The 11,591-nt window shown below is 35.4% G+C and overlaps 1 long non-coding RNA gene and 1 pseudogene across 1 annotated transcript; one reads left to right on the top strand and one right to left on the bottom strand.

Annotated features, from left to right (window-relative positions):
* Positions 1-1,615: 1,615 nt before the first annotated feature.
* Positions 1,616-7,131, bottom strand: LOC124887229. Its single transcript, XR_007044577.1, has 2 exons — positions 6,737-7,131; positions 1,616-1,918 (listed from the first exon to the last, which is right to left on the bottom strand). It is a non-coding gene; the product is annotated as an uncharacterized LOC124887229 (long non-coding RNA).
* A 925-nt stretch (positions 7,132-8,056) lies between these two features.
* LOC107841184 lies at positions 8,057-11,201 on the top strand (annotated as a pseudogene).
* Positions 11,202-11,591: the final 390 nt, after the last annotated feature.

Here is an 11,591-nt window from a genome sequence, read left to right as displayed (position 1 = left end):
TGACGGTATACATTCTAGCCCAATATTTGGGTTGTTACATATGTTTTGTCGATATATTATGCCTCATAGATGTGAGATACCTCCTATATGTGAGATTATCATAGATATACTATGACTTATAAATATGATTGTCGACATGAGTTCCAAATACGTATATGGGCCTAAGGCCGTGATTATGATGTTGTGATTATTCCGGACATATTGTGGGCCAAGGGTTGTGTTATGATATAGGTTGGATATTCGGAATGTATTTATCCTTGTAAAGGATCCAGTTGTAGAATATAGATACATATATATTTATATTGCTTATGATTTCATTGACTGAATATTGGTGATGGCATGGATAGATTCGGTACATTCATGATTATTATATCGGTATTGATGTGATCCTAGCTGAAATACAACCTTAACACTATTTTTCCTAAGGGTCAAAATCCACTTTTCATTGTAACGATGGATTTCTTTACAAGAATAATTTCCTACTAAATGGAATATTTATACGTATAAAAGAGGTTAAAAATATTACTTAAAGATTTCACTGAGATAGATTTTGGTTCGTGACTTGAAACTATTGTTTACTCCGGTTGTGAGATATTCTAATTCTTTTTACATTTTTACAATGATTTAATCCCGAAGATCATTTTGGACAACAAACTTAAGGATTTACACTCTTTTCGCCAAGGCTTAAGTATGTGTACATATATATATATATATATATATATATATATATATATATATATATGTATTAGTAGTAATGATGATATTGAAACCCGACAAGGCTGGAGGATGTTATTATGATGATATTAATATTCAGCAAGGCCGGGGAATATTGTTATGATGGTATTGATACCCGATAAGGTTGAATGATACTGTAATGATGATATTGATACCTAGAAAGGCTGGAGGACACTATGATGATATGTTGATACCCGACAAGGCCGAAGGTTGATTATGATGATGGAGATGGTTATGCTGATGAGATTATGATGTTGATAGTGTACCTTGCATTCATTCTTACATGTGTATCACCTATCACCAGTTTATGACTATGTCTATTAGCCGGTATGGGATGATTGCATAGATATGGGTGATGACTATGCCTTGTGTTTTTGTATTTGATTGAACCTTTTGAGCCAGGGGTGGTGGGGGTACGCATAGGCTCGATTAGGTATTTGGTTTTTTGAAATAGTCGGTTACTTGAGTTGTTATTAATATTGTTGTTATCATTATTATGATTATTATTATGGCTAGTTTATGACAATATTGTGATTGATACGGTATTGAGGTTTGAGGTATGTTTCCGGCCTCTTCTATCTTATGGTTGCATCATTACGCATGATTATTTGATCTCTATCCATGTGTATGAAAGAATTAAATCCTTATAGGATTATAATAGGGCTTTAAAATGAAGATATGATAATCTAGGTTGTGCTTCGAGATGATCTTATATGTATATATATGTATATCTAGGTATATATGACTATAGTTGTAACGACCCGAGACAACTCCCTAGTTGTCACACGATCCTTGAAACCATAAGTGATCCCAAGCTAACTCATGAACTAGTATACTGTTAAGCAACTGAATTATAATACAATAAACAGTTGTTCTGCTGTGCGGAAATATAATCATGGCATATTTTGAATAAATACATTACTGATAAAGTTTACAATCTGATAAAATTGAAGGAAGAAACTGAGATTTACATGAATGACTCTGACTGACATCTATGAAACCTCTACTATACTAACTATAAGTAGCTGGGACATGCCTCCAACTACCACTAATCAATACACATGGAAAATAAATGAACTGTACATGAACTAAAACTGTCTGGAGTTCCCAAAAAAGAGAACTCGTCACCTGCTAGCTGGAAACTGGAACTGTCTGACCATGATATGCGGACTACAAATGGTACCTATAATATTAAACAATGTAGCCATATAGACATATATATAGAGATCATCACTTCTGGAATGTACTGAATATGCAGGGGTGAATGCAATAAGTAAAACTGATTTTATATATAATCGTAAAACATGCATGCTAAATGTAAGTAAACTCACCAATAGGCTGAAACAAACTGAAATCTAAAATATCTTAAAACATGAGTAACAAACATAATCTGGAAAGCTGGTGAATCTCGACACTTAGTTTCTGTAAGACGTTACTTTTATAATATGAGTAGAACTAAAACTGGGATACAGTAAAACATGTATACTATATAAATGTTGAATCTGAAACTACATGATAGAGGATGATGTAACTCGAGGATCTGAATATACATTCATACGGAGCACGAATGCATAAACACACAGAACCAAACATAATATGTGCCAAGCTTATCTGATTAACTGAATGACTGATAGTTGAATACTGGTCATGTAAGGCTGAACTATACATAGTCTGAATAACTGGGCTGAAATTGTAGAGTACTATGCTTATGAGGTAAGGACTATCAACCCCAGTTGGAAGGATGTCAGTACCGTGCCATGAGTACTAACACTGGCTGTGTAGATCCACTAACTGATATGTTGTCCCGAAGGACTAAGGGTGTCCAGCATAAACTAACGGGTGACTCCTCATAACCTGTACTGGCACGTAGTTATAGAATACACGAACTGCTACTAACGACTCTGCATAACTGATGGGGAAGATGCCATCCCTGTATTCGCTTAGTGCTAAATCCTACTCCCAGCTGAATGACACTGGAAAACTGACTGGTGTATGAACTAAAGCTGATAAGCTCAGGTCATGGTATACTAAAAATGATAGTGCATATGAATTCTAAGGAATTATTAACGTATAAATTGATACTGGAACTGAAACTGGACTGAGTTTAACTGAATATGACGCTAACTGAATGACAAGGCTCATGGTTTATCTGAAAATACTGAGACTAAGTAAACGGCTAAGTTTTTGAGTATTCATAACCCCCAGGACTCGATAGCAATAACAATAGATAGCAATAACAATAGAGACACATGAGAGCATTTGAAACAATAATAAGTAAGCATTATTTAAAGAAACCCATCACTTGGGTATTTCATCAAGAACATGGAGATTAATACTTTAACATGAGGCAATTCACCAAACACATGAGGATCATGAACTTTCACATGGGGATATCTTAAACATGGGAGCATAGCACGATTACATAACTAAAATCATGAAATTAGGAATTCACATGAAGTTCACTTGAAATAGGACATGGGCGTGTAATTATACATGTAAAGATCATAGCTTGAACCTAAGAATGCCTTAAGCATGGGTGAACAATAGAGTTACATGGAAAAATTCATAACATGGGGATTCATCTTGAAATTGATTGAACATGATATGGGAATTTCATCAAACATGTGGAAATCATGAATTTAAGACATGAGAATATTGCTAAAAATAATGAATATAGGATCTATCATGGAATTCACTCGAATAAATCATGGAAAACTCAAATTCATAGCATGGGGAATTCAAAATCCTGTATGGAATCACACATGGGCTGAAATTGATTAAAATCACCATGAAAACATGAAATTCACTCATTCTTAAACATACAAAATATCATAATAATGGAAAATCCATTCTTTAATTAAAAGAAAAGGGTTTTTGTCCTCCATGGGTGAAAGGAGACCCATGGATGAATTCCCACATACCTTAAAATATTAATTCTTGAAGAAGAAACACAATCTTGAAAGCTTTCTTGAATTGGGAAGCTTGATTCTTGATTGTTCTTGAAGAGGATTGATTAGGGTTTGTTCTTGAGAGTAAAATAGGATAATGAGGGAAACTAATTCCCTAATGGAGACTTAATGTCGTGTATTTACAACCTGGGTTAAGGTAGGAAAAGACCACATTGCCCCTCATTCATTTAAATCAAAAATTCATAACCCATATCCGATTTTGCACCTTACTGCGACGCGGTAATATCGCGACAACTTACTGCCTCACACAAAAACTGTTATAACTTTTCACTCGGTTATTGGATTAAGGAAAATTGGTAACGTTGGAAAGATGATTCAATTATATACAATTTGGTGGGTCGTTAGCTGAAAAATTATACATATATCAAAAGTTATACATATTTAAAGTAGACCCTTGTAGAATCAAATACCAAATTTTGGACGAATCTAAGGTTCTTAGCTCAACTTGGCTCTAAGTGATTTCTAGGAACATCATTCACCTAATAAGCACTTAAAACACTAGGATAAAGTTCATGACACATGCATTTCAAATTATGGATCAATAACATGGACTATACACCTTCACTGTGATACGGTGGAATCGCGTTGAGCTACTGAAATTTGCTATTCAAAGGACGAGTACGATTTAGGGGCTTGGCGCGAAGCGAGCTTATCACGTTGAGCCACTGGAAATAGACAAGTGAGATTTTGCACTTCACCGCGATGCGGTTTGATCGTGGTGAGCCACTGGAAATACAATCCGAACACGGTTCAAACCTCATCCAAAAATTTTAAAACTTTCCCGAGACATGCTCCTTACACCCCTGAACATTAATCAACTCAAAAACCATTATCTCAGAGCCTGTACGGTCAAATTAAAATCCTCGAAGTTAAGGAGTCAAATATATGACTAAGTCTCTATCACTTAGTGAAATTTTTAGGGCCTAAGCTTCTTATGTATGCACTAGGAGTTGAACTGAACTAAGGATAGTACGGGGTATTACAATGGTATTATTATATATCCCTTCCTTTATTTGTTCAAATTGTATATTTATTCATTGGCCTTGTATATTATCGTATATCCTTCTTTCATTCTTTATTCGTATATTGGCCGGGGATATACGGTATAGTATTGAGATTCATGAGTATGACTAGATTAGGATAGTTCATCCTTGATACTTACTTAGTCCTATTATGATAGTGTTTTGGACATGAATAGAGTAGGGTATCCGTGTTATCTCACTGGCTTTGCTATATATCAACATTTGAGTGTAGTTTTTATTCTGTTTATATGTTATATATATTTGTTTTACCTTTGGAGCCCAGTTGGCAACTGCTACTGAGTACCATTCATTTAGTACTTATACTATACCTCTGCCACATGCAGATCATAGTACGGGTTATCGTTGTTGATTTATGCGTCGTGCGGAGCAACCATGCTTTAGATACTTAAAGTAAGCTCCTGACGTTAGTAGTATTACTTATCTCTCTCTTATGTGTTAGTCTAGTCTCTATATTATATTCGGAGATAAGTTATATTAGTGTAATTTACTTCATCTATTCCACTTTTGTACGCTTATTACATTAGAAGCTCTTGTACTGATACCACCAGATTTTATTTTTTATTCATGTATTTGATCTTTTGTTATATTTATTCTGCATTCTTTTCTTCTTCTATTTGGTAGTCCATTACTAGCCATTCCGGACTAGGGGTTTGGCTTGCCTACAGGGGGTTATAATAGGCGTTATCATAACCTAAGAAATTGGGTCGTGACAAACTTATACCCCTGAGAGATCCTAGCTTGTTGAAACATGGTCTGAAGATGATCATATTTCTCAAAACTGAAACCACGAGGAGAAGGAGTGATTTTAAATCCAAATGAAGTAGATATTGTATTTAGGTTCAGATGGAGTATGTGTGGATGGAACAGCAGTAGTCTGAACACAAGATGTTGATCTCCTAGATTTGTTGAACTTATAGTTAGAAGGATACCCAAACCGCTTGTGGAATTTGCCCACATTATGATTGGTTTTCTTGTAGTATTTGCAGAATAAGCCAGTAGAAGAACTAGAGATCATATAGAGAAACCCCCACCTAGTCCTCTTTTAGAGTCAAAATTGATCTTTTGAGTGAAGTGTCTGTTATGCTCAAAATTCCCTTTTTGAGGAAAAGTTCTGGAGGAAAGGTAAGGTAAATAATTTGGAGCTGAATGTCTAGGAAGTAGAAAGGCAGCAGCATTACTGGAGAAGCTATTTCTAGTTGGTGGTGTTTCTCCGTGACTTCTATCTTATTATAAGAGGGACTATGTTCTACTAATTGATGGGAGAGGGCTCATCATAAGAATATTACTCTTGAACGTAGAGTAAAACTCATTCACTACATTAAGAAATTGAAACAATTGCTGGTCTTCTATAAACTTGGCTAAATCCCAACAAGTACAATTAGGACCAACATACGCATTATTCAACTCACCCCATAGATTTCTGAGCTTAGTGATATAGGTAGCTATATCAGATGAACCTTAGGAGAGGAAAGAGATTTCCCTCTGCAACTGAATATATTTAGATCCATTTGAACTACCAAAACATTGATTGATGCCTTCCCACACCTCCTTAGTGGTCTTAAGGCAAATTACACTAGCAGCTATTTCCCTAGAAACAGAATTTGTGATCCAAGCCTTAACTATGTCATTACATATTTCCAGTAAGGGAAATAGGGAGATTCAGGGGGAGGTCTAGCAATTCTACCATCAATGAGACTCAACTTGGTTTTAGCTAATAAAGAGGTCAACATACTACTCCTCCAAGTTATAAAACCAGTCCCACTAAATGGTATAGCTACAAGTAAGCTACCCAGATTGTCTGACGAGTGAATATAGAAAGGGTGACTAATATCGATGGTAAAAGGAGTGAAACCCACAGAGTGAGAGGTTGTATTATTATAAGTACCCGATGTGGAAGCCATATCAACACACCATGAAGAATCACAATCGAGAAGTAGGTAATCCCCATAATAGAAAGATCAATGAAGATAAGAGAATAGGATACAATACCAGTCTTCTTCAATAACCTGAAGAAGTAAGCGCCTTGTTCAACAACAAAACTCTATGGAATTGGACATTAGGAACAACACACCAACCAAAAATTGTGAAATCAGTAGGGTTTCACCATGGAAACCATATCTGAACTCTCAAGTCAAAAATCTGTGAAATTGTGGAATACTGAAAGATCTTCGATGAGGGTAGGATCGGAAGAAAGCCCGTGAAAAGCCGATTCGAGGCTCTGATGCCATCTTAAGGTCGCATGAACGAGCAACTATCAGAATATCAAATAAGCAAAACCCTAAAACATTCAGAAAGAAGTTAGAAAGAAAGAGAAACGAGAGAAGATTAATCGATGCTTCTGGAATGTCTTGAATGTCTCAATCAGTCTTACAAAATATCTCATCCTATATATATACACATGTTATACTAAACATTAATGAAAAGAGGCTGCGTGAATAAGTCCAATACAATATTAAGTAGCTTGAACTTTCAATATGTTGGACCTTGTCATATGTGGCCCGTATCTTCACAGACCCTCAGTTCAAGTGTAGCAATTTCAAATAGAAAGGAGAAGAACCTATAAAGCTTATGTTGAATGCATAAACTTCAAAATATTGTAATTAAAAGTTTACTTATTAGGACTCTTGAAAAGCAAAAAGTGACGAAACTAAATATTGTAGATCTTCTTAAGTATTTTCTTTTCCACTATTCAGATTTGTAATTGCTAAAACTAAAGTTGGAATCAAGAAGAAATAAGACTTTCAGACATAATAACTATTAGTTGAGTGACCATCTAATAAATCAATGCCCGAGACAAAATAGAAAAAAATTTAAAAAAGGAAGTCCCTTTTAACAAGGAAAAAATAAAGCCATCTTTTATCTCAACACTCATTTAAAAGTTGAATTGTGGCACTTTCCATATATTTAACTAGACGTGCTGGAAAAAAAAGAAAAACAATATCCATATTAAACAAGAAAAGAAAAATCAACGCGAGAAACGAAATAGAAAAGAGTTTTAAAAAGGAAGTCCCTTTCAACAAAGAAAAATAAAGCCATCTTCTACCCCACCACTCATTTAATAGTTGAATTGTGGTACTTTCCATATATATTTAACTAGAAGTGGTGGTGAAAAAAATAAAAATAAATATTCATGTTAAAAGGATTTGACTTCTCTCCATTTATACTTTCTCCATTTTTTTCAAGTCTCTATCCTGATTAATGATACATTGCCTAATTAAATTAGATGGTTAAGATTTAATATATTTCAAATTAAACTCTAACCATAGTTAATATAATAAATACATTATATCAACTAAAATAGGCTGCTTATCCAATATTCTGTCCCAATTATTGCTCTAAATTTTCTCTCATTCCCTCCAAATTTATCAATTCTAATTTGGCAATACATATGGATGCAATCTCTCATTCCCTCCCAAATCCAAATCACCAAAAAAATACACAATAGTTTCTTCAATTGATAATAATAAGGTATTTAAGCCTTTGAATCGTTAGTAAAGATGTCCATTGAAGATGACTTATTGCTTTTTGGAAGCGCAGATTTATCAATGAGCTTTCTATAATACTTCGGAAAGCATCTCTTACACCAGTTTGTTTCTATGAGTAAAGGTTTCGATCAAAAATCAAATGTAAGTACAGGAAGCAAATTCCAGAATTTCAGCCATGTCTTGGGAGAGTACACTAGTTTGAGCTGCAAGTTTTGCAGGTAGGAAGAATAGTATGTGAGAATTGGAGGAAATGACAGAAAGTTCAGAGACATATTCTGCTTTCTTCTCTGTGCAGAAACTCCCTATTGCATGATATACATACTAATGGCTTATGCTGCTATTACTTCTCTTATGATCACAATTCAACAGTTAACACGAAAACTCTATTTTACATCATATACATACTACGATAAGATTCAATCTTTGAGAACTATAATGGAGAAATCCTACAATATAAAAGGGGATATTGAGGACTTGACAAGATTGGAAGCTGAAATCATAGAGCTAGCATGCATCACAGAAGATATGATTGACTCGCAATCAAGAAAATTTTACTTAGTGTAAAACCAAATTTCACGAAGAATAGCTGTTTGGAAACTTAATTTCCTCTTGAAACGAGCAGTAGGATGCATTGATTCCACCGTGAAGAAGTGGATAGGAATGCTGAACAACAAGGATCTGAAAGCACAAAATTTGGCCCTCGAAAGTATATCTCAACATGCCTTACAACAGACTGAGAGTATGATGATTGGCTGTGAAAATGAATTCGAGATGATACGGGATCAACTTACAAGAGGGACAAGCCAACTGGATGTTGTTTCAATTGTAGGTATGGGAGGCATCGATAAGACAACTTTGGCTAATAAGATTTACAATGATCAGTTCATTTTGTCTCGTTTTGACGTATGTGCAAAAGCTACTGTTTCACAAGAGTATTGCGCGAGAAATGTACTCCTACGCCTTCTTTCTTCTGCTAGTGGAAGTAGAAAAATTGATAAATCTCATGAGCAGCCAGATGATGGGCAACTAGCAGATCGACTCCAAAAGCTTTTAAAAGGCAGGAGATACCTGATTTTTATCGATGACATATGGGCTAAAGAAGCATGGGATGATGTAAAACTATATTTTTCAGACTGTAATTGTGGAAGCCGAATACTCCTAACTACTCGGAATATGGAAGTGGCTGAAAATGCTAGCTCAGGTAAACCCCCTTATCAAATGAGTTTCTTGAATCATGATGAAAGTTGGAACTTTCTGTGCATAAAAGTCTTTGAGAATGCCTGTTTTCCCCCGGAATTTGAAAAAGTTGGGAAACAAATTGTATTAAATTGCAAAGGATTGCCTTTAGCAATTGTTATGACAGCAGGACTGCTCTTGAAAATTGGTGAATCATTGGATGAGTGGAAAAGTGTTTCCGAGAATATAACTTCCTTGATAAGCACAGATCTTGATGTCCAGTGCATGAGAGTGCTCGCTTTGAGTTACCATCACTTGCCTCATCACCCAAAACCGTTTTTTCTTTATTTTGCAATCTTCCCCGAGGATGAACTAATTTCTGTGAATAAACTTGTGAACTTATGGGAGGCAGAGGGTTTTTCGTGCAAACAATATGCAGAACAATATCTACCTATGAACTTACGAGTAGCAGAGGGTTTTTCGAGCAAAGAATATGCAGAACAATGTCTCACAGATCTTATCGATAGAAGTTTAATTTTCATCCACCATTTGAGTTTTGATGGAAAAATCAAAGCTTGTGGAATGCATGATGTGATCTGTGAACTCTGCTTGAGAGAGGCTCGAAACTTAAACTTTGTGAATGTTATAATTGAAGATCAAAACTCATGTGAACAAACCAGGCATTTTTCCAGAAAGTGCCGGATCAGTGTTCAGTCAGAGCAAACCTCTTTTGTTGCCAATCAGTTGGCCACGGTTCACCATAATAAGGTCCGTTCCATTCTCCTTTTCATCCAAAATCCCTCAAACTCAAGAATAATGCAAGAGTTGGTGCGTTTCAAAGTCTTAAGGATATTAAAACTTGCTTCACCGACGTTGGATGCTTTTCCCAGTTGTGTAGTTGATTTATCTCAGTTGCGATACCTAGCATTGACTTTTTACTCATCCATTAACGATCATGATATTAACGTTCCTCCATCAATAGCTAGACTTCAATCTTTGGAAACTTTTATACTTAAATTTCCAAAATATTATGGACGCCCGAAAATTTCTTTCACATTACCTGGTGAAATTTTCGAGATATCACAATTGAGGAACCTCTCCTTGGATAGGAATAACATGGTCACTCATAAGTATGAAGTGAATTTGCAGAATTTGCAGTGTTTGTCCGGGTTGAATCCTTTATATTGTGATTATTTCACTCAACAAGTTTGTTATGTAAGGAAGTTTCAGATATGTGGTAACCAACAAGACTACATAAAATGCAACGAAATGAAGGGCCTCCATGATCTTCGGTCCTTTATTCTGCTTCAGGAATTGAAATTTGATGGGATTCCACATTCAGTACTTCCTCCTCTGGAAGCTTTTCCGGAGAACCTTAAGAAGTTAGCTTTGATCAATACTTGTGTGAATTTGGAGGATTTGCAAATTCTTGGTCACAAACTCGAGGCCCTCAAACTAAAATTTACTTCCTCCAGTTATATTGGTAAAGAGTGGGAAGTTGCTGAAGAAGGGTTTCCACAGCTGAAGTTCTTGTTGCTGAATCGCTTGAACATCAAGTACTGGAGAGTCAGTAGTGATTAGTTTCCACGCCTTAAACGACTATTCCTTGAGGAATGTATGAGTATGGAGTCAATCCCAGAAGATTTTGCAGCGATAACCACACTTCAGCTGATTGATATACGCATGTGTAAGGAATCAGTTGCGAATTCCGCCAATAAGATTCAACAGGATGTTGAAGACAATTACTATGGAGGTTCTATTGAAGTCCATTTTCGTTACATCCTTTAGGTCGTCTTTTTCTTGAATTACTTTAATAATTGTAACTTGTATTCATTTGACTAGTTAATGAGACATGTAACAACATGTGATTATGACATTTCAATTGCCTTTTACGATCTGATAATGATCGGCAGTCTTTCTCCTATTTGCTGTCATTAACTTTTCTTTTTGACTAACTAATGTGTTCCATTCATCTATAAGGCTACAAAGCAACTAATTTTCGTAAAAATGGTTATAAAAGGTGTCATGTCAGCTAAAAAGGATGACAAAAGTACGTTAAAATTTAGGTCAGGTGATAATAGAATTAACCCTCGTGAAATTAGAGTGTGTCGTAGCAAATTTTGTCATAGTTCAGGGAGTTCTAGATGCTTTACTCTTCTTGGTACATGGATTCATCCCACAAA

Source organism: Capsicum annuum, chromosome 9 (genome assembly GCF_002878395.1).
Source record: "Capsicum annuum cultivar UCD-10X-F1 chromosome 9, UCD10Xv1.1, whole genome shotgun sequence".
Classification (NCBI taxonomy): Eukaryota; Viridiplantae; Streptophyta; class Magnoliopsida; order Solanales; family Solanaceae; genus Capsicum; species Capsicum annuum.
This window is presented reverse-complemented; position numbering and strand designations above follow the sequence as displayed.